General features: G+C 35.2%; 1 protein-coding gene and 1 long non-coding RNA gene across 6 annotated transcripts in view; one reads left to right on the top strand and one right to left on the bottom strand.

The window, feature by feature from the left end:
- Positions 1–21,207, bottom strand: part of LOC141452433 (uncharacterized protein CG43867) — a 488,462-nt gene that overhangs the window by 461,106 nt on the left and 6,149 nt on the right. The gene's annotated exons all lie outside the window — the stretch shown is intronic.
- Positions 9,497–14,443, top strand: LOC141453585 (uncharacterized). Its single transcript, XR_012458078.1, has 3 exons — positions 9,497–9,660; positions 10,745–11,374; positions 14,110–14,443. It is a non-coding gene; the product is annotated as an uncharacterized lncRNA (long non-coding RNA).

Here is a 21,207-nt window from a genome sequence, read left to right on the forward strand (position 1 = left end):
GCCAGCCATTTCTTCATATTGGGGAACAAATAGTAGTCCGAGGGAGCCAAGTCTGGAGAATAGGGGGGATGTGAAACGAGTTGGAACCCTATTTCCATTAATTTTGCGACCACAACTGCTGAGGTGTGAGCTGGTGCGTTGTCGTGATGGAAAAGGACTTTTTTGTGGGCCAATCGTGGGCGGTTTTCTTGCAGCTCGGTTTTCCAACGGTCCAATAACGATGAATAATATGCACTTGTAATAGTTTTACCCTTTTCCAGATAGTCGATGAAGATTATTCCTTGCGAATCCCAAAAGACAGTCGCCATAATCTTTCCGGCCGAAGAAACGGTCTTCGCCTTTTTTGGCGTAGATTCCCCCTTGGTAGCCTATTGTTTAGATAGTTCTTTGGTCTCAGGAGTGTAGTGATGTATCCATGTTTCATCCACAGTGACGAAACGACGCTTAAAGTCCTGCGGATTCTTCTGGAACAGCTGCAAACCGTCTTTGCAACACTTCACACGATTTCGTTTCTGGTCAAGCGTGAGCAATCTAGGCACCCATCTTGCGGATAGCTTTGTCATGTCCAAATGTTGATGCAAAATATTATGTACCCGTTCATTCGAGATGCCCACAGCACTAGCAACCTCACGCACCTTCACTCTTCCGTCATCCATCACCATATCATGGATTTTATCAATGATTTCTGGAGTAGTAACCTCAACAGGGCGTCCAGAACGTTCAGCGTCACTTGTGCCCATATGGCCACTCCGAAAATTTTGAAACCACTTATAAACTGTTCTAATCGATGGTGCAGAGTCACCATAATGTTTATCAAGCTTCTCTTTAGTCTCCTGAGGCGTTTTGCCTTTCTTAAAGTAGTGTTTAATCAACACACGAAATTCTTTTTCGTCCATTTTTTGAAAATCACTCGACTTCCTCGATTCAAACGAATGCCAAACACAAAGAAATAGACCGATCTGGCTGAAACTTGGTGTGTGTTCTTCCAAGAGATGCTACTAACTAAACATAACCTCGATACGCGCCAGTGGTGCTATCTCTCTGACTTTGCACGGACTTTTCAAACGACCCTCGTATGTATGTAGGTAGGCTATAATTAATTTTATTCATTAATTTCTTTTAAATTATGTAAAAGATTAAATTTTTTGTTTTGGTTTTAAGCTTCATCAGAGTATTCTTTTTTGTCAAAACAACTCTGCAGACGGACACTGTCCATGTAGAAGTGTTAGTAATATAAAGTGAATTTGTAAATAATAATTATTGAATACTTTTTAAATAAACGCAATTATTATTATTTTTTAAAAAAAATAAAGAACAAATTTTCAAAAAAAAAAAAAAATGTGAAAATGAAATTTTTGATCAGTTATGATAAATTCGGTACTCGGAATTTTTTGGGCACACACCAATAGATCGGCTAATTTGTAGAATCCTCTTTTTTGGACTCAGGAGATTTAATAATAATTTAAAGCGATCACAATAATTCCTTTTACAACAGTTAGGAGAAAGCAAAAAAAAAGAAGTATTTTAACATTATTCATGGAGAAGTCTAGACAGAAAATATAAATTCATACTGAAAAATAATTATATCCGCTTTGCTGTCTGGGTAATATCTTGTAAAAAAAAAACAAAGTCACTAATATCATTTCCAGTTTTAAAAAAATAAAATAGATAAACCAATATATTAAGTATATAATGTATGTGAACATTGATTATATGCAAGAAGTCTAGGAGAATCTAACATGCGAACACAATATTAGCCATAAGAAAACGTGTATGTCTTGGTGTAGAGAAAAAGGAAATTGCAGTTAGATTCTTGTCACGAAAGGACAGGAAACTGTCCAGCCGATATAGAATGTGTAATGTACTTAAGCACTGTATTTGTGACGTACGTATAGGGAAAAGAGTTGGAAGTTGTGTGTACGTACACCTAATGTATGCTAATAAAGCAGTATTAGAAATAACGTTAACGCATGTAGGATGAGAAAGAGGGTTTAGATAAAGTGAGTGGAAGAGGTAATATTCTCAACAAGAACTGTCTGCAACAGAAGCACCCAACAAAATATATATTCAGTTGTACGGTGGAGTCGTCCCAAGTTCATTAGAGAGATAGGTACTACGGGAGCCATGGCTAAAACGTTACTGCTACCAGTAGAGCTGTGTCCTTGACAAAGCATAAATAATCTGTGATGTCATGCCAACTTATTCCAGCCACTGCCTCCACTATACCAAAAGATAGTTTAATGTACACTCCCCTCATTTATCTAAAAGTTCTCTCATTTTTTCTATTTTTAAAAAAAATACCATTTATATCTTAACTAACAAACACTACACTCTCTGTTATATTATAGTTTTCAAACTGGTTATATTAAACAGAAAGTGCTTAAATTCCAAAATGCTTCACTTGTTTTTATTTTCTGTGAAACAAGACGCATGGCTCAAACTGAAACGATCGCGAAGACTCGCAACGAACGCCTCATTTTACGTTTGCAGTTTGTATCTTGAGAGCACAGTTTTAGTAAGCGCATGCGTACTACTCTAAACTATTACCGAGAAATAATAATTAAGTAAAAACTAGGAGTTTTTATTTTTTCAGCGCACTACAGAGCTAAGAACAACGTTCTCTCGTTTCAAGCTCGCCGGACAGAGAGTTGTAGATAGATAGATCAAACTAGGGCGGCCTCAAAGCCTACGCCATGGCGACCCCTTTGGATCTATTGTGGCTCTCCTCACTCTAGAGCTCGCCGTTCGTTTAATCAGATTCTTAATGCTGGAGAACGGCTCTTGGGTAAAGCTCACAGGCCTTGGTTTTTCCTCCCCGAGAAGTAACATCCTCAGCCAGACGAGCCCCTCGCACTGACACAATACGTGCAGTGCCGTTTCCTCCCCTTCCTGACAGAACCTACAGTGGCTATCATCTGCCAGGCCCATGCGTTGCATGTGTTTTCTGAGCCTGCAGTGGCCAGTTAATAGGCCTCCAATCATCCTTATAGCCCCATGGCCTTGACGGATTAATTCTGCAGTCAGCCTCGGTGAATAGCCTTTAATGAACTCCTTTGCCTGTCTCTCTGCCCAGTGTTGGCAAGCCACCACTCCTGAGACCTATTCTGCACCCGTAAGTTAATGGCCACAGTCCACACACACTTCTGAACTTCAAAACAGGGCTCCAGGCCAACGAAGTGTCCCGCAGAGCCTTCCCGGGCCAATAAATCTGCCACTTCGTTTCCCTTATGACCTGAATGACCAGGTACCCAAAACCAGAAAGACCTTATTTTGGTCACTAATTTCCTTCAGTGCACCCAGACAGTCCCAAACCAGTTTTGAGTTGACCTGGTAGGAACTAATAGCTCGTAGAGCAGCCTGACTGTCCGAGAAAATTACGACCTTAGAATCAATAATTCCTCGCCCGTTAATCTCGGCAGCACAGAACCTAATTGCAGCTAGCTCAGCCTGAAAAACTGTAGCTAGTTTCCCTAGTCACAGAGCTGTAAGAAGCTCTTATTAAGAAAGAAAAAGTCTATAGGCCAGCAGCTAGATTCGAACCCGTGATCTACGCGACGGAATCCAGTATTCGTTAACCACTCGGCTAATCCGTTCCAAACCAAACTGTTATTTATTCGTAGAACTGAAAGAAAAGAACTGATATATTTATTTTTGTTATTTCCTTATTTTCTTGAACATCATTGTTTTAGCACTAAGTTTGATAACAATTCAACTTAAATAACTAATTTAACTAATGTTAGAGTCACGAAACAAGCTAAAGTGTACTCATTTACTGAAATAAACATACATAAACTTCAGTTTGTCAGTCGCATTGTAGAAACACAAAACTTTAATGTTGTATAAGACAAGTTTTGTTTATCTACGCGCTCTTAACTACACTTTCTCACGAGTATTTACGACACTAACAATACAGATTATCTATCTAAAGGCAGATTAATTATTGAATGGAAATAAATGAATGAATGAATAAGCTTTAATTATTATAGAATTAGAAATGAACGACCATGAACTTGCTAAAACAGCAATAAAACAAAGATTACAAATTAAAAGTGATTATATTTGAATTAAAAAAAAAAAAAAAACAATTATTAGCTTCTTATCACGCTACTGACATTAAAATATATATATATTTTTTTTTTTTTTTTTTTTTTTTTTTTTTTTTTTTTTTTTTGGCGCATCGACTGCTAAGGTCATTAGCGCCAAAATATTATTATTGTTATCAAATAACTTTCTACCCGATTTAGTTGGCAGTTGCAAATAATAAAAATTCCCTAATTTTTAAACCACCAAAACGCAATTGTTTCATTAAATTTATTAAGCTCGCAAAATGTGGTGCCAAACTTATTCGTATAATTATATTTTAGATGTAATTTTTTTCTCATATTCTCGTTCAAGATAACCTTAGTTATTTATTTGAACTCTATGCAAAAAAGAGGTTGCAATTTCCTCACTTTGAACTACTTAAAAATTCTATCTTAACAAGAGAGAGTATTTGAATAAGCTACTGGTATACCCTATGATTCACACATCCTGTGCAAGGAAATACTCCAATAACAATAGAGCTGGTCTTTCTATTTGTCAACACTTTAGACATATGATACATTACCCATGAGGGCGGAAATGAGAGGGCTATAAATCATAGAATGATTTCATTTAATGTAAGATTAAAAGAAAACCAAAAATTCCGGTGTGAACACTTTCAAGAATGACTCTTATTAAAATAATACTCGAGTCGCTGTGACTCAAAATGACCCAAATTTAATTTTTCTAGAAGAAAATATGAATTTTACATTGAATAATAAGTTACATCCGGCAGTTTTGGTATTTTCATCTATTTCGAAATTTATTCAAGCCATTTAACCATTCTTTATATTTATAAAACATGTACAGCCGTACAAAATACTGGAATGCTACTTTAGAGAGGCGAATAGCCACCCCTCTCTCGCAAGAGTCCATTTAATCGAACTGTTTTCAGCAAATTTACCAATAAACTAACAAAAATTGTAGACCTACACTAATGCAATATGAACAGAAATTAGAAAGAAAACATTCATGTAGCTCCGAATTTTAGCCAGACAAAGTAAAGTAATCGCCTATTTTTTCGGAGGCGGGGCTTAACGTCCATCTACCAATTAGGTGTCGTGGACGAAGGCGGAAGCTCATACTTTAGCTATAAACAATTTTTTTAACAAATAAAAACGTAGTCATACGCGGGATTCGAACTAGGGATCTTCTACTTACAAAAGTCCACGCTCTTGACCACTAGACCAACACACGCCCCGTTTAGTAATACAATTTAACTCTCCTTTATAATATTTTGGACATAAAACCCAATATTATTGTTCAAATGATCCTTAAGAGGAAATTGATTGAGAAAAATCTCAAAAAAAAAAAAAGTCAAAAATACGCTCAGTAAAGTTGGTATATTTCCTTTAGTGGGATTTTGTAGTCAGATCATTTTCGAGAAAGAAAGAGCATTTTCAAAAACAGAAAAACACTCTTTCGGACTGAAATGATCTCAAAACTAATATTTCCTGCTAAAATTCGAAATGAAAAATTGAACTTTCCTTAACTTAGTGAGAGAATATAAATAAATAATAAAGGTATTATAATATTCATAAATATAATTTTGCGCTATTTTTCTTTTTTGTTACACAATACTGAATTAATTATCTTTATTATTAATGGGAAAAAAAAGGTCAAGTTGAAAATTACAAGCAGAATAAAAATCATTTACAATCAAAAAATATTAAATCAAAAAAATTATCTTTAAGCGAATAGAAAATTAAAATAAGTTGGGACATCCAAAGGATAAAAAAACTTCATTTGCATTAAAAAATACAAATCCCCTCAGTTGGGGGCAAAAAAATACATGAGTTGATGGAAAAAGATTAAGAAAAAGGAAATTCAAATCTTATTCGTCATTTTAAAAGCATGAAAAGCCCCGGTATTGAAAAAGAAGAAGCTAAGTTGGACTTGATTTTTATTTTTATTTATCAGTTCAATTCATGAAAATTGAAATTCCCGCATAGATAATATCTCTAAAATGAATTTTAGTTTAGAAAAACTTGCGACTGCACCTAGACAAACGGTTAACCTGGAATCCCCATACTAGACAGAAAAAACAATAAACTAACTAGCACCACAAACCTCTCGCCAGACAACTTGACAAACGTTCGAAACTTAACCTACGTAACAAAAGACTCTTATACCTGCTGTTACGCGACCTATTTGGTCATACGGCATCGAAGTATGGGGATATAGACTAAGCGTTCCAACTCACTACGCCTCCAGGCATTACAGTCCAAAAATACTTCGAAAACTTCTTAACGCTCCGTTCTATGTATCTAACCTCACTATCCATAATGACCTCGAAATTCCTTTCATTACTGATCTTGCTAACACTCGTTTCTTCAAATTTCATTCCTCTATAGCAGCTCATCCTAACCCTCTCATAGAACACCTATCTTCCTCCACATTACCAGGTAATCCTCTAAGGAGATTGAAGAGAAGATGGTCTCGTGATCTTAAGCACGTTACTGGAGTGACACCACTGGGTGCCTTCTCCACTCATGATTTTCTTTTATTTCTTTTCTCTTTCACCATATTTGCTTGTTGCAACAACTGTTGCAGTGGTAGGTTACAATAAAAGATTAAAAAAAAAAAAGTTTTGGAAAATGATTTAACCCGTTGCCGCAAATGACGGCTATAGCCGTCCGATCTTTGTTGATATGTAGGCAAACGACGTCTACAGCCGTCATGCACATTTTAATTAATAAAAAAAAGTACAGCGTTAGTACGAAGTGTACTAACGCATATACTTGTTAATTATTGAATTAGTAAAGCAAATGCTGTATAGTCGACACGACGGTCATAGCCGTCATTTGCTCTGGAAAGAGAAAAAATGACATGATGAGCAAATGACGGTTATAGCCGTCGAGAGGTTTTTTGGAAAAACCGTGGGCCAAATGTGATAATTTTTACTTCCAAACATACAACTTACACTTGATTCCATCTGGCAGTCATAAACAATTGAGAAAAAAAAAAGTGTGTTTCTGAGCACGATCATCAAATTAAAAGTGTGCGGCAACGGGTTAAATATAACTGATAAGTATGTATTTAATCTATTTAATCATCTAAAGTTCAAAGAAAACCCTAAAAGCTATTTTCAAGTTATATAAAGAAAAAGTGAACAATACATTGAGTAAAATGTTATACGACGTATTCAGTCAACTGAATTTGGCCAAAAACTTATTGTGCGATACACCAAATTTCAAGAATCTGTAATTTTTCATTTTTCGAGTTATAGTGGAGATTTACATCAATAGAGACCGGTACTTACTTCCATAGAGACTGAAATCTCTTTGTTTGGGATTAGATTGTTTAAAAATAAATAAAAACTACAATCCTTTGCCAATAAATAACCTTCCTTAGTTATTATTGCAATAATTTAGTTATTAATATTGTTTTATGTGTTTTTGTTAGTAAACAAAGTACAGTTAACATGCAAGGCAGGTGCAGCTGCCTGCCTGTACTTGTACACTTGTTGCAGCTGCTGCAGTTAATATGTCCGCGCAGTAATTTATCTAGCTAACACAGTTAGTCGCTAAGAAAGTGTGTACCCAACAACTGCACTCCATAATACTAATATTATATAATATAATCACTGGAGTAAAGTTGAAAGAAATTTCTGTCGAATAACTTTTTATAAAAGAAATTATAATCATTGCTACAAATGAAAATGTAAGGTACTCAAATAAAAGTTCTTAATTCCATTTAGTTAAATGAAATTTCTTAGGCAAAGAACAGAACAGCTATTTAATGTTTAAAAACAAGTACAAAGTAAGTAATCTTAAATATTAAGTAAAAGAGAACTTTACAAAAGTTTTAGGAATATAATTTGTTATATTTGTTCTGAATATCAACGCAGCGTTAGCTAGCTAAAGGGCAGATCAAAGATTAAAAGTAATTCCATCATTATTAACTAGGGCTTCCGCCCTACCCAAAAATAAGGCAAGATTTAGAAACAAAAATAATGAATCTGCGGAAATAATGTTGTTATAGGGTAAAGTGGCCAAATTTCGTACTCCCTTAAGTACGAGGGTCGTTTGAAGTCCGTGCAAAGTCAGAGAGATAGCACTACTGGCGTGTATCGAGGTTATGTTTAGTTAGTAGCATCTCTTGGAAGAACACACACCAAGTTTCAGCCAGATCGGTCTATTTCTTTGTGTTTGGCATTCGTTTGAATCGAGGAAGTCGAGTGATTTTCAAAATATGGACGAAAAAGAATTTCGTGTGTTGATTAAACACTACTTTATGAAAGGCAAAACGCCTCAGGAGACTAAAGAGAAGCCTGATAAACATTATGGTGACTCTGCACCTTCGATTAGAACAGTTTATAAGTGGTTTCAAAATTTTCGGAGTGGCCATATGGGCACAAGTGACGCTGAACGTTCTGGACGCACTGTTGAGGTTGAGAAATCATTGATTAAATCCATGATATGGTGATGGATGACAGAAGAGTGAAGGTGCGTGAGATTGCTAGTGCTGTGGGCATCTCGAATGAACGGGTACATAACATTTTGCATCAACATTTGGACATGACAAAGCTATCCGCAAGATGGGTGCCGCGATTGCTCACGCTTGACCGAAAAAAGAAATCGTGTGAAGTGTTGCAAGGACGGTTTGCAGCTGTTCCAGAAGAATCCGCAGGACTTTAAGCGTCGTTTCGTCACTGTGGATGAAACATGGATACATCACTACACTTCTGAGACCAAAGAACAATCTAAACAATGGGTTACCAAGGGGGAATCTGCGCCAAAAAAGGCGAAGACCGTTCCTTCGGCCGGAAAGATTATGGCGACTGTCTTTTGGGATTCGCAAGGAATAATCCTCATCGACTATCTGGAAAAGGGTAAAACTATTACAGGTGCATATTATTCATCGTTATTGGACCGTTTGAAAACCGAGCTGCAAGAAAAACGCCCACGATTGGCCCACAAAAAAGTCCTTTTCCATCACGACAACGCACCAGCTCACACCTCAGCAGTTGTGGTCGCAAAATTAATGGAAATAGGGTTCCAACTCGTTTCACATCCCCCCTATTCTCCAGATTTGGCTCCCTCGGACTACTATTCGTTCCCCAATATGAAGAAATGGCTGGCGGGAAAAAGATTTTATTCAAACGAGGAGGTGATTGCAGAAACGAATGGCTATTTTTCAGACTTGGACAAATCCTATTATTCGGAAGGGATCAACAAACTAGAGCAGCGTTGGACGAAGTGTATAAGCCTAAAAGGAGACTATGTTGAAAAATAAAAAAGGTTTACCCCAAAAAATTAAGTAGTTTTTATTTTCGCACGGACTTTTCAAACGACCCTCGTATGTTGGATTTTATTGTAAAATAAAAAATAATAATAACTTCGAGAAAATTTCTGTTGTTACCTTGTAGATTCAGTTATTGACTTTTGCAGTAATATTGTTAAAAAATTCATACAAGAAACGCAAAAAATATAATTAAAAAAAAAAACACACTTTTAGTTGTTTAAAAAAAGTGTTCTTAATTTCGTCTTCACGGCCACAAGTAAAAAAAAATAATAATAATCATAAAAATAACGTACTCATTTTAAACTCGCTTTTTGATTTGTTGCAGATAAAAAGGTGAGGCAAATTGTTGTTCGTAGCTAACTGAAACGCCATCCGAGACAAGTCTCCAACAGTTAACCCGTAGAAGTTTTTTTTCTATTTTCAGGCAGAATTCTGCAAGCATTTTTGCTCGATGACTTTGGGCAGAACTGTTGGTCGGCCAATATTCTCTATTAACCATATCCTCTTGTTCTAATGAGGATTGGACATAATCCTTCAGCATTGCTCTTGGAACTTGGAATGTCTTTGCCGCCGTTTTGTGAATCCCATTTCTTTTTTTCTCACCGCCTTCACTGCTTCTACCATTGCATTGCTTACGTTTGCCATTTAGATCGAAAGCAAATAATCAACTGTTTCCTATAACTCTTTCAAATATTAAATAAAATTAATGTGGGGACGAACTTTAGACTACTTAAGGGAACGGAATTAGGAACAATTACATTTTTAAAGATGGCTACCACTATAGAAACAACACACGAATGAACTGGCGTTTCGTTGAAGAATTTCAAAATAAAGACATGCCCTAAGCAACATCAGTATTTTAACTAACCTTTAAAAGACTGGAATACGTTTTGAAACACAACCAAATATAACAACTTATTATGACTAAACATATAACACTTCAAAACACGGCTGGACATGAATCGTACCTCGAGTTGAAGTTTTCCAAACGCTTACTGCTGCCTCAATGTAGCTTTCTTAAAATTGCCATTAGTGTGCAATACTTGACGATTGTTTTAAATAGGGGGACGAAATTAGGAGCAGGGACGAAATTTGGACACTTTATTAACCTAGTTGATGTAGTCCATTATGACGTGCTCTCCTCGTTACAGATAATACTGTCCATCACCGATCAGTGAGCTGTAAGAAGCTCCTAAGATCTAAAAGGGCCAAAAGCAGGGTTCGAACTCTTGGGTTAGAATTCAGTAAATGTAACTGCTCTTCCCTAATTTTCAAATAATGTTATCCTTTTATGGCGCGAATCTAATAAAGAATAAAACAAAAAAAATGGAATCAAAATTTAGAATTAGGGAATATCTCTCACTATTTTAAGATAAGCCAATTTGTTTTTGAGCCAAATACCGTATTATGTTTTCAGAATTCTGCATTCCCACGCAAAACAAACTACATTACTTAGGACCAAAAAGTATACGTACATATATAACGATCTTAACGTATATATATGCTGAATTCTCGTTTAAAGGCAGGAAAAAACTGGATTGACATAATATTGTGCATAAAAACACACACATAATATGGTTACTTCCGTTCTGAACATAAAAATGGTTACAAAAATCTTATCATATTCTTTGTAAGCCTAAGTAGATCAAAAGTTTATACTGAAGTACAAACAAGAAATCTCCTGAGATGTAAAGACGTTTACAAAAGTTTAACAAATATGTTTGCTAACATAACATTGTCGTTGGATAATGGCTTCGAATTGGTAATAAACAGGAAAAGAAAACAAAAATTTTTACATAAATTATCAAACAAACAGCTCGCTTATCAACATAACAGGAGTTCAATAACACTGAAGGCGAGAAATTATCATATTGACATAAACAGTATCAAGTTTACCCGCTCATGCATAAAAACATTTTGTTATATTTTTCTGAACAGCATTAAAATTGGAGACGGGTTTTTGAAACGCCGCGGCTAGCTACAAAGATATTCAATGATTTTTTTTTATGTTATCAACTGTTCAACGAGGTCAACTATTAATAACTGAGTATGTACATTATTATGTGTTTAATCACAATAATTGACTTCATTATTTCAGCAATAACTATGAATTGAATAACTTTTACAATACTGTTTCTATGGTGCTCAATTTTGTTTTTCGTTTTCACTTACGACATAATAGATCAAGGTTTAAATGTTTACAATTACTTTCTTCAATCAATAGAATAATTTGTCAAGAACATTAAGCACCAGGCATTGCAATTAAGAACCCTTTTTACCATTCGTTCACTTACAGGAACTGTTAGACTTCACTTATATTTGCTACTTGCGAAGATAACATTATCTCGTATAATTTGTATTAATATTTAGCTTTGCATCATCGGAAGGCCATGTTTGGGTTATAACCATTAAAAAAAAAAAAAAAATGATTTAAAAGCATTTAAACAAAATTGCATGATAACCCTCGCGTGAATCAAATAAAAAAAAATATCGTTTGAAAATAAGTTTTTTCATCACGCGGTTCGTAGCACGACATGTTTTCAACAAGTTTAAATATTGGAAATTTTGTGAAACTATTAAAAAATACAAAACTGTACAATATTGTGCCCAGCTTCTGCTCAAATTGTTCTCATCTACGAGGGTCGTTTGAAAAGTCCGTGCAAAGTCAGAGAGATAGCACCACTGGCGCGTATCGAGGTTATGTTTAGTTAGTAGCATCTCTTGGAAGAACACACACCAAGTTTCAGCCAGATCGGTCTATTTCTTTGTGTTTGGCATTCGTTTGAATCGAGGAAGTCGAGTGATTTTCAAAAAATGGACGAATAAGAATTTCGTGTGTTGATTAAACACTACTTTATGAAAGGCAAAACGCCTCAGGAGACTAAAGAGAAGCTCGATAAACATTATGGTGACTCTGCACCTTCGATTAGAACAGTTTATAAGTGGTTTCAAAATTTTCAGAGTGGCCGTATGGGCACAAGTGACGCTGAACGTTCTGGACGCCCTGTTGAGGTTACTACTCCAGAAAATCATTGATAAAATCCATGATATGGTGATGGATGACAGAAGAGTGAAGGTGCGTGAGATTGCTAGTGCTGTGGGCATCTCGAATGAACGGGTACATAATATTTTGCATCAACATTTGGACATGACAAAGCTATCCGCAAGATGGGTGCCGCGATTGCTCACGCTTGACCAAAAACGAAATCGAGTGAAGTGTTGCAAGGACGGTTTGCAGCTGTTCCAGAAGAATCCGCAGGACTTTAAGCGTCGTTTCGTCACTGTGGATGAAACATGGATACATCACTACACTCCTGAGACCAAAGAACAATCTAAACAATGGGTTACCAAGGGGGAATCTGCGCCAAAAAAGGCGAAGACCGTTCCTTCGGCCGGAAAGATTATGGCGACTGTCTTTTGGGATTCGCAAGGAATAATCCTCATCGACTATCTGGAAAAGGGTAAAACTATTACAGGTGCATATTATTCATCGTTATTGGACCGTTTGAAAACCGAGCTGCAAGAAAAACGCCCACGATTGGCCCACAAAAAAGTCCTTTTCCATCACGACAACGCACCAGCTCACACCTCAGCAGTTGTGGTCGCAAAATTAATGGAAATAGGGTTCCAACTCGTTTCACATCCCCCCTATTCTCCAGACTTGGTTCCCTCGGACTACTATTTCTTCCCCAATATGAAGAAATGGCTGACGGGAAAAAGATTTTATTCAAACGAGGAGGTGATTGCAGAAACGAATGGTTATTTTTCAGACTTGGACAAATCCTATTATTCGGAAGGGATCAACAAACTAGAGCAGCGTTGGACGAAGTGTATAAGCCTAAAAGGAGACTTTGTTGAAAAATAAAAAAGGTTTACCCCAAAAAATTAAGTAGTTTTTATTTTTGCACGGACTTTTCAAACGACCTTCGTATGTGGTATCTTCGTGAATCATCCATATTCTAAAGTGAAATAAAAGAAAAGCGTCTACAGAAATCGCCATACTGTTTCTCACTGATGATGTTACAAGAGTAGCCTGTAGTAATCAACAACCTGATTAGACTAAAGGTCAATTAAAAGTTTGATTCAACATTAAAACTTCTGAGAAATGATTTAAGATTTCGGTATTTGTATTTTTGTTAACTTACATTTACGTATTTTTTGAAGTAAAAAATTATGTGAATATACAACTTGATAACTAACACTGTAGAGTGCTCGTGAACACGTTTTTCTTGTAAAACAAACGTAATTTCTCATACGAAGATAAAAGGAATCCTGGAAAATGATATACCCTTTTGAAAGCCCATTAAATAAGGAAACTTTTATAAAAAGTGCCAGCACCTAGGTCTGATAATGATCACATAAGGGCCTAATGAGTTTTCTTCAAAAATTTCGATTACTTTTATTTTTTCCAGCATCCGGAGGAAGATTGAGGCTGTTTGGAGAATAACTTAAGCTTCGAAATGGTATCAATTTTTAGAAAATTTATCTTTCTTTCTAATTGTGTCATCAGAATCGAATTCGGACTAAAACTTTCTGAGTAATAACATTTTTATTGCAAAAAAAAGTAAGGATTTTAGAAAAAAAAATTTAAAGTCACGTCACTGAAGAACAGTGGAAAATATGAAGTTGGCCAATACGTCATTGAACTCCACTTTAGATGTACTACACGCAGTAGGCCTATGGTCATTAGTTACTGGTTCACCCTGTATACATGTATAAAATGAAATAGTTTTATTTTGAGACCATATTTATGTGGTATATTTAAATATTAACATGTTGCAGCCCACGTAACGAAGCAAAAATCGCGTATGCGGCCCGAAATACAATAAAAACATGGAGTACAGCTGCACTAGACCAACACCCAACCATAACTTATAACTTTAAATTTAAAATAAATTTTTTATAACTGAATTTTGACAGTGCATTGCTTTTATTTGTGTATTTGTGTGATTAATATAAAAATGAAAACTTATTCATTTCAGTAAAATGCATTAATTGAGTCGTTCACTGCATAAATCGATTAATTTCACTTTTTGAAATATTTTAAATTTAAGTGACAAATCACTTGGTTTAATCATAGCTTTTTATATTTATAATGAATTTCCCAAATAATAAAGAAGAACACCATTAAACGGCCAAAATGTTTTTGGCCATTAAAATAATAAATAATTTATTTCGGAAGCTAATTTGATTAACTCAGTGCTCTAATGTAAATCGATGCAATAATTCAACTCAAATTCGGTAGCAGGCGCTGGATGATATTGGTAAATTTATTTGATGTTATACGAGAGTCGTCTGAAAAGTCCTTGCAAAAATAAAAACTACTTAATTTTTTGGGGTAAACCTTTTTTATTTTTCAACAAAGTCTCCTTTTAGGCTTATACACTTCGTCCAACGCTGCTCTAGTTTGTTGATCCCTTCCGAATAATAGGATTTGTCCAAGTCTGAAAAATAACCATTCGTTTCTGCAATCACCTCCTCGTTTGAATAAAATCTTTTTCCCGTCAGCCATTTCTTCATATTGGGGAAGAAATAGTAGTCCGAGGGAACCAAGTCTGGAGAATAGGGGGGATGTGAAACGAGTTGGAACCCTATTTCCATTAATTTTGCGACCACAACTGCTGAGGTGTGAGCTGGTGCGTTGTCGTGATGGAAAAGGACTTTTTTGTGGGCCAATCGTGGGCGTTTTTCTTGCAGCTCGGTTTTCAAACGGTCCAATAACGATGAATAATATGCACCTGTAATAGTTTTACCCTTTTCCAGATAGTCGATGAGGATTATTCCTTGCGAATCCCAAAAGACAGTCGCCATAATCTTTCCGGCCGAAGGAACGGTCTTCGCCTTTTTTGGCGCAGATTCCCCCTTGGTAACCCATTGTTTAGATTGTTCTTTGGTCTCAGGAGTGTAGTGATGTATCCATGTTTCATCCACAGTGACGAAACGACGCTTAAAGTCCTGCGGATTCTTCTGGAACAGCTGCAAACCGTCCTTGCAACACTTCACTCGATTTCGTTTTTGGTCAAGCGTGAGCAATCGCGGCACCCATCTTGCGGATAGCTTTGTCATGTCCAAATGTTGATGCAAAATATTATGTACCCGTTCATTCGAGATGCCCACAGCACTAGCAATCTCACGCACCTTCACTCTTCTGTCATCCATCACCATATCATGGATTTTATCAATGATTTTCTGGAGTAGTAACCTCAACAGGGCGTCCAGAACGTTCAGCGTCACTTGTGCCCATATGGCCACTCCGAAAATTTTGAAACCACTTATAAACTGTTCTAATCGAAGGTGCAGAGTCACCATAATGTTTATCGAGCTTCTCTTTAGTCTCCTGAGGCGTTTTGCCTTTCATAAAGTAGTGTTTAATCAACACACGAAATTCTTTTTCGTCCATTTTTTGAAAATCACTCGACTTCCTCGATTCAAACGAATGCCAAACACAAAGAAATAGACCGATCTGGCTGAAACTTGGTGTGTGTTCTTCCAAGAGATGCTACTAACTAAACATAACCTCGATGCGCGCCAGTGGTGCTATCTCTCTGACTTTGCACGGACTTTTCAAACGACCCTCGTATTATAAAAAGAATAATATAAAAAAAATGTACATTATTTCATCGCATTTTTCCACTTTTTATTTTATGGAGTTAATAAATATTTAATATTGGTTGAAAATATTTTCAATTTATTAATAAAGGTTTGCGTCTACAAGATACAAAATGTGTAAAACAATTGTGAATCGATATCTCGCTTTTTTTATTTATGCTAGAAATCTACACATTCAAAGGCCTATTTGTTTTGTTTTAATTGCTACATTTTCTGGCACGAAGAACCAAAAACACGAGTATCAATATTTACTCAACTTATTCTTGCAAGAGTAAAATGGAAGTTATAAATCTTGTAGAGAAGTCTGGGTTAATCCATGGCGTTGTTGGTTTAATCCATGGATTACTTTCTTTCTTTTTTTTAATAACCATTTCCTAACTCTGCGGTGAGTGTGGTCTGACTATAGAAGAACATAATATACCATAGTCCTTGGTACTGTCTGCAAAGTTTGATTGCTTTCCGAGTCCATTATAGCAGTTCCTGCTTATTGATCTCTTTTGTATTACTCTTTTGTTCAGGGTTTACATTCATTCTTTTTCTCTGAGAAATTTTCAAAAGTAGCCATTTATAGAGGAAAATTCAATTAAAATGGGTGTTTATTTATTAATCCATAATTTTTAAGACCAAATCCTAGAAGAAATAGCAATCACTGGTAACGATGTATTTTTTTGTACCTTAATCAATCATGAGAGATTAAAAATTCTACAAATATACGAGGTCTGTAAATTAAGTAATGAGACTGCTTTTTTTTATTCAAAAAGAATTACAATTCTATATTGTCACCTTCAAAATAACTTCCTACTGAAGCCACACAGCGCTGGAGACGTTTCTTCCACTCCTCATAGCAGTGCTCGAACTCCCATTCTGGAATAGCCTTCAGCTGGTCGGTTACAGCCGTTTGAATGTTTTCGACTGTCCCAAAATGAGTTCCCTTGAGGTGATTTTTCAACTTCGGGAAGAGAAAAAAGTCCCAAGGACTCAAGTCAGGCGAATAAGGAGGCTGAGGAGCCACAGGAATGTTATTTACTGGCCAAAAACTCTGGTTTATTGAAATTGCTGTGTGACAAGGAGCATTATCGTGATGCAACACCCACTTGTTCTTGATGTTTGGTCTCACACGAATGACCCCTTTTTCGAAGTTTTTCAAGAATTTCCCGGTAAAAGTGTTGATTGACCGTTTGACCTTGAGGTAAAAAATCTTTGTGGACGATTCCGTGGATATCGAAAAAACAAATCAGGGTAATTCGTGTGAGAGACCAAACATCAAGAACAAGTGGGTGTTGCATCACGATAATGCTCCTTGTCACACAGCAACCTCCAATAAACCAGAGTTTTTGGCCAGTAAAAACATTCCTGTGGCTCCTCAAACTGACTTGAGTCCTTGTGACTTATTTCTCTTCCCGAAGTTGAAAAATCACCTCATGGGAACTCATTTTGGGACAGTCGAAAACATTCAAACGGCTGTAACCGACCAGCTGAAGGCTATTCCAGTATCGGAGTTCGAGCACTGCTATGAGGCGTGGAAGGAACGTCTACAGCGCTGTGTGGCTTCAGAAGGAAGTTATTTTGAAGGTGACAATATAGAATTGTAATTCTTTTTGAATAAAATTTTTTTAAAAAATCAGTCTAATTACTTAATTTACAGACCTCGTACGTCTAAAATGAAGTAGAATTTGTTTTCATTCGACGACTAATACGCTGAAAGGGATCGAATAGCATTAGACTGAATGGCTGTTCAGTTTCTTACAGTTTAGGCATCGTTTCCATGGAAAAAACATTCATAAATCCATTTTGAAAATTTATATATTTTATTTAGTTAATATATCTTAAATTATAGAGTCTTAATGGAATATTAAAGCTGCCATTACGGCTGTTTGGCCCTAAGCCAACGCACATATACTTTATGTGCATTTCCATCTATTCTACTTATTCTACTAAAGCTGTATACGAGCAGCAAAATTCTTAAATAAAAATAATGATAATAATAAAATGAATAAAGTTGATGAGCAACAGTTCATATTTTTTGATGGCATGATTTATCAAAGTCTCCACTGCAGTTTCTTATCGATATTAAAACTGTCCGGTAGGACAGTTGTATAAGGGTTGATCGTCAAAAACTGCACGAAAAAGTGTAACGTTGAAAAACACCCAACTTTGACAATTTTTTTCTCTTTTTCTATAAAAGATAAAATTCCCAAATTTTCTTTAAATTGTAGGACAAACCCTCCTTTATAACTGATTTTTTTTTGCAACAACATAGATGTAATAGATTTCGAGAAAAAAGTTGCCGAAAATGAGCAAAAACGGCTTTTTCAAAAATTGTTCTTCTTCTTCTTCTTCTTCTTCTTCTTGTTGTTGTTACCTTTTTTGTAAACCGCGTACCGCCTAAACGCGTGAACCGATTTTCATGAATGAGGTGTCATTCGATTCGGAATTTTATGTAGATGTGCCTTTTGGGGGTCTCGACGCTGTACATCGAATGGAAGAGGAGTTAGCCCCCTTTATGTAAGGCCCCCTCCAAAATTATTATTTATAATTTCTCTGTAAAACTTGGCCCGATTTTGATAAAATTTAGTAAGATGATAGAGTTAGGGCTTCCCTATGTACCATTAAAGCGACGATCTGCTCTTACACTTGTTAAGAGGAAGTATAACAATCTTTCAAATTATCGAGACGTGAACCGATTTTCTTGAATAAAGTGTCATTCGAATCAAAATTTTGTACAGATTTGTACTTTAAAAGTCTCGACGCCATGCCTCATAAGGAGGGGAGTTAGCCCTACCCAAATAAGGCCCCTTCTAAAACTATTATTACCAATATTTCTATAAAGCTTAGTCCGATTTTGATAAAATTTAGCACGAAGAAGTGATTAAAGCTCCTCTACGTGGCTGTGAAGTGCCATCATGCTCTTACGCCTACCAACAGGAAGTACTGCAATCGTTAAAATTATCAATGAGTGAACCGATTTACATCAATGAATTGTCGTTCGATTCAAAATCTTTGCCTTTTAGGGAGAAGTACTGTAATCGCAGTTTATTTTTCTTGCTCCTCTTAAAAGGAAGTACTGAAATTGCAGTTTAATTTTGCTATTTACGTACAAATACCTTCCTATTTTATTCAAAACGCTTTCTCAAAAAAATTGTTATTGAGGATGGTTTGGGGACCGCAATTATAATCATTCTTTAAAAAGATCTCTCCAGTAGTTACGGTTCCGACTTAACGCCTTATCAGGTTATAATGATAGAATTGCTTATACCAAATTTTAAAAAAATCTGTAAAGCAGATATGTAACTTTGCAAAATAGACAAAAAGAAAAATCTATCCAAAAGGTACAAAAATCTCCTTAACAAAAACTTACAGTTTAAAAAGTTAAGTATAAGGGTTGATTGAACGCCAAAAGGTACACAAATCAGCAAGCACCCATCATTTCATTTATACTTCATTGATATGATTTAAGTAATTTTACTGCATTAACTTTTCCTTCACATTTTTAGAATTTATTAGATGTCACAGACCCTTATGCTGGCCAGTTCATTCATAATATTTTTTTGTTATAATTATGATAAAATGAGTTCTGAATTATTTTGAGTAGTCACATATACATGCATGTTAAAGTAGAAAAAGACAAATTCAGAGTCAGCCACTGTTTAAATTTGAATCACGAAGGATTTAAAACAATATTTCAGTCTTGAATTCGTCTTACCGAAATATTCGTGAGCACAAATAACACACAGTTAATAACAAGTAGGTTATTCAACAATAATTATTCATTTCTCAATTGTAATTTAATTTAGTCCCCCTAATTTTACTTATAGTAAAATACTGGAATAATTAGCTGTCCTAAAAATATGCATATCTTATTTATTTTATATTACATATATACAACATTGTGGGAAGAACATCTAGATTGAGAGTGTAATTGAAGAAAACTATATTATTTGCGATAAAGCCAGATAATTATTACCTATTATTATAAACGTTTGACTACTACATAAAATAACAATTGCTTTAATCGAAGAATGAACTTAAACCGACGATTTTTATTTAAAAATAAAAATAAATAAAATGAAATCATTGATATATGTTGGTGTAAGCATTTTTTTAAAAAAAGTTTTTGAAATCTTTAGCCTAATTTTTTTTTTTTTAACCTGTAATTAATAGTTTGATTATTATAGATAAATAGATATTACAATCTACAGTCTAGAACAAATATTTTGTAGATGAAAATGGCCAGCATAAGGGTCTGTGACATCTAATAAATTCTAAAAATGTGAAGGAAAAGTTAATGCAGTAAAATTACTTAAATCATATCAATGAAGTATAAATGAAATGATGGGTGCTTGCTGATTTGTGTACCTTTTGGCGTTCAATCAACCCTTATACTTAACTTTTTAAACTGTAAGTTTTTGTTAAGGTATTTATTTAGTGTTCATAACTGGTTTCAAAGTTTGTGTTACCAACATAATTGTCAGTAAATTAAATCTTTAGCGACTTCCGAGATAATAGTAAGAACTACGTTTACTATAATTTTTATTTTTTAATCAAAAATAGTCTTCAATTTTTGTCTTTAATTCTCACTAATATCTGTTTTACATAAAACTCAGTGGTCTTTATATATTAAGTTAGATTTTGACCAATAAAAACAACTTGCCCCATATTATCGATTTACTAGTCGATTATAAAGAAACAAAAATATTACTCCAGAGTTACATTCCATCTTTGTGACTTGCCAACGTAGTTCTTGTCTAGACTTTTTTTAACGCCCCCCCTTACCACGTTAAGCGTCAACTAGGGTAGAATAGTTTAGTAACTTTACAGACATGTATATGTTCTACATTAAGTCGTAGAAATCTAGACGGAGGAGAAAAGATGTATGAATACAGAAGGAGGTAATGTTAGAAAAGAAATGCCCCATTTGAACATTTGTTAATATATGTTGGTAGAACTGTACAGACCACATGCCATTCAATGTTCCTTTTACAGCCTCACACCATGATATGTTTTACAAGCGCATTACTTGACAAGTTCAACATCTGGCCTTTAGTACATATGGTTTATTTTGTATAAGAAATTAATTATTACAATAATTTTAAACTATTAATGTTTCATTGAATAAAGCACAACGAATTATTCACTTCAACAAGCTGGGTGTGTAACATCCATATAATAAAAATAAAACCCTCAACAAACTAAGTTAAATTCAGCCACCCTGTGTAAGAGTTGAAGAAAATGGGATCCCAAAAATCTCACGTGAAGTAATACGACTTTTTA

This window comes from Rhodnius prolixus, unplaced genomic scaffold (assembly GCF_049639745.1).
Source record: "Rhodnius prolixus isolate KJV_2025 unplaced genomic scaffold, Rpr scaffold_3, whole genome shotgun sequence".
In the NCBI taxonomy this organism is placed as follows: Eukaryota; Metazoa; Arthropoda; class Insecta; order Hemiptera; family Reduviidae; genus Rhodnius; species Rhodnius prolixus.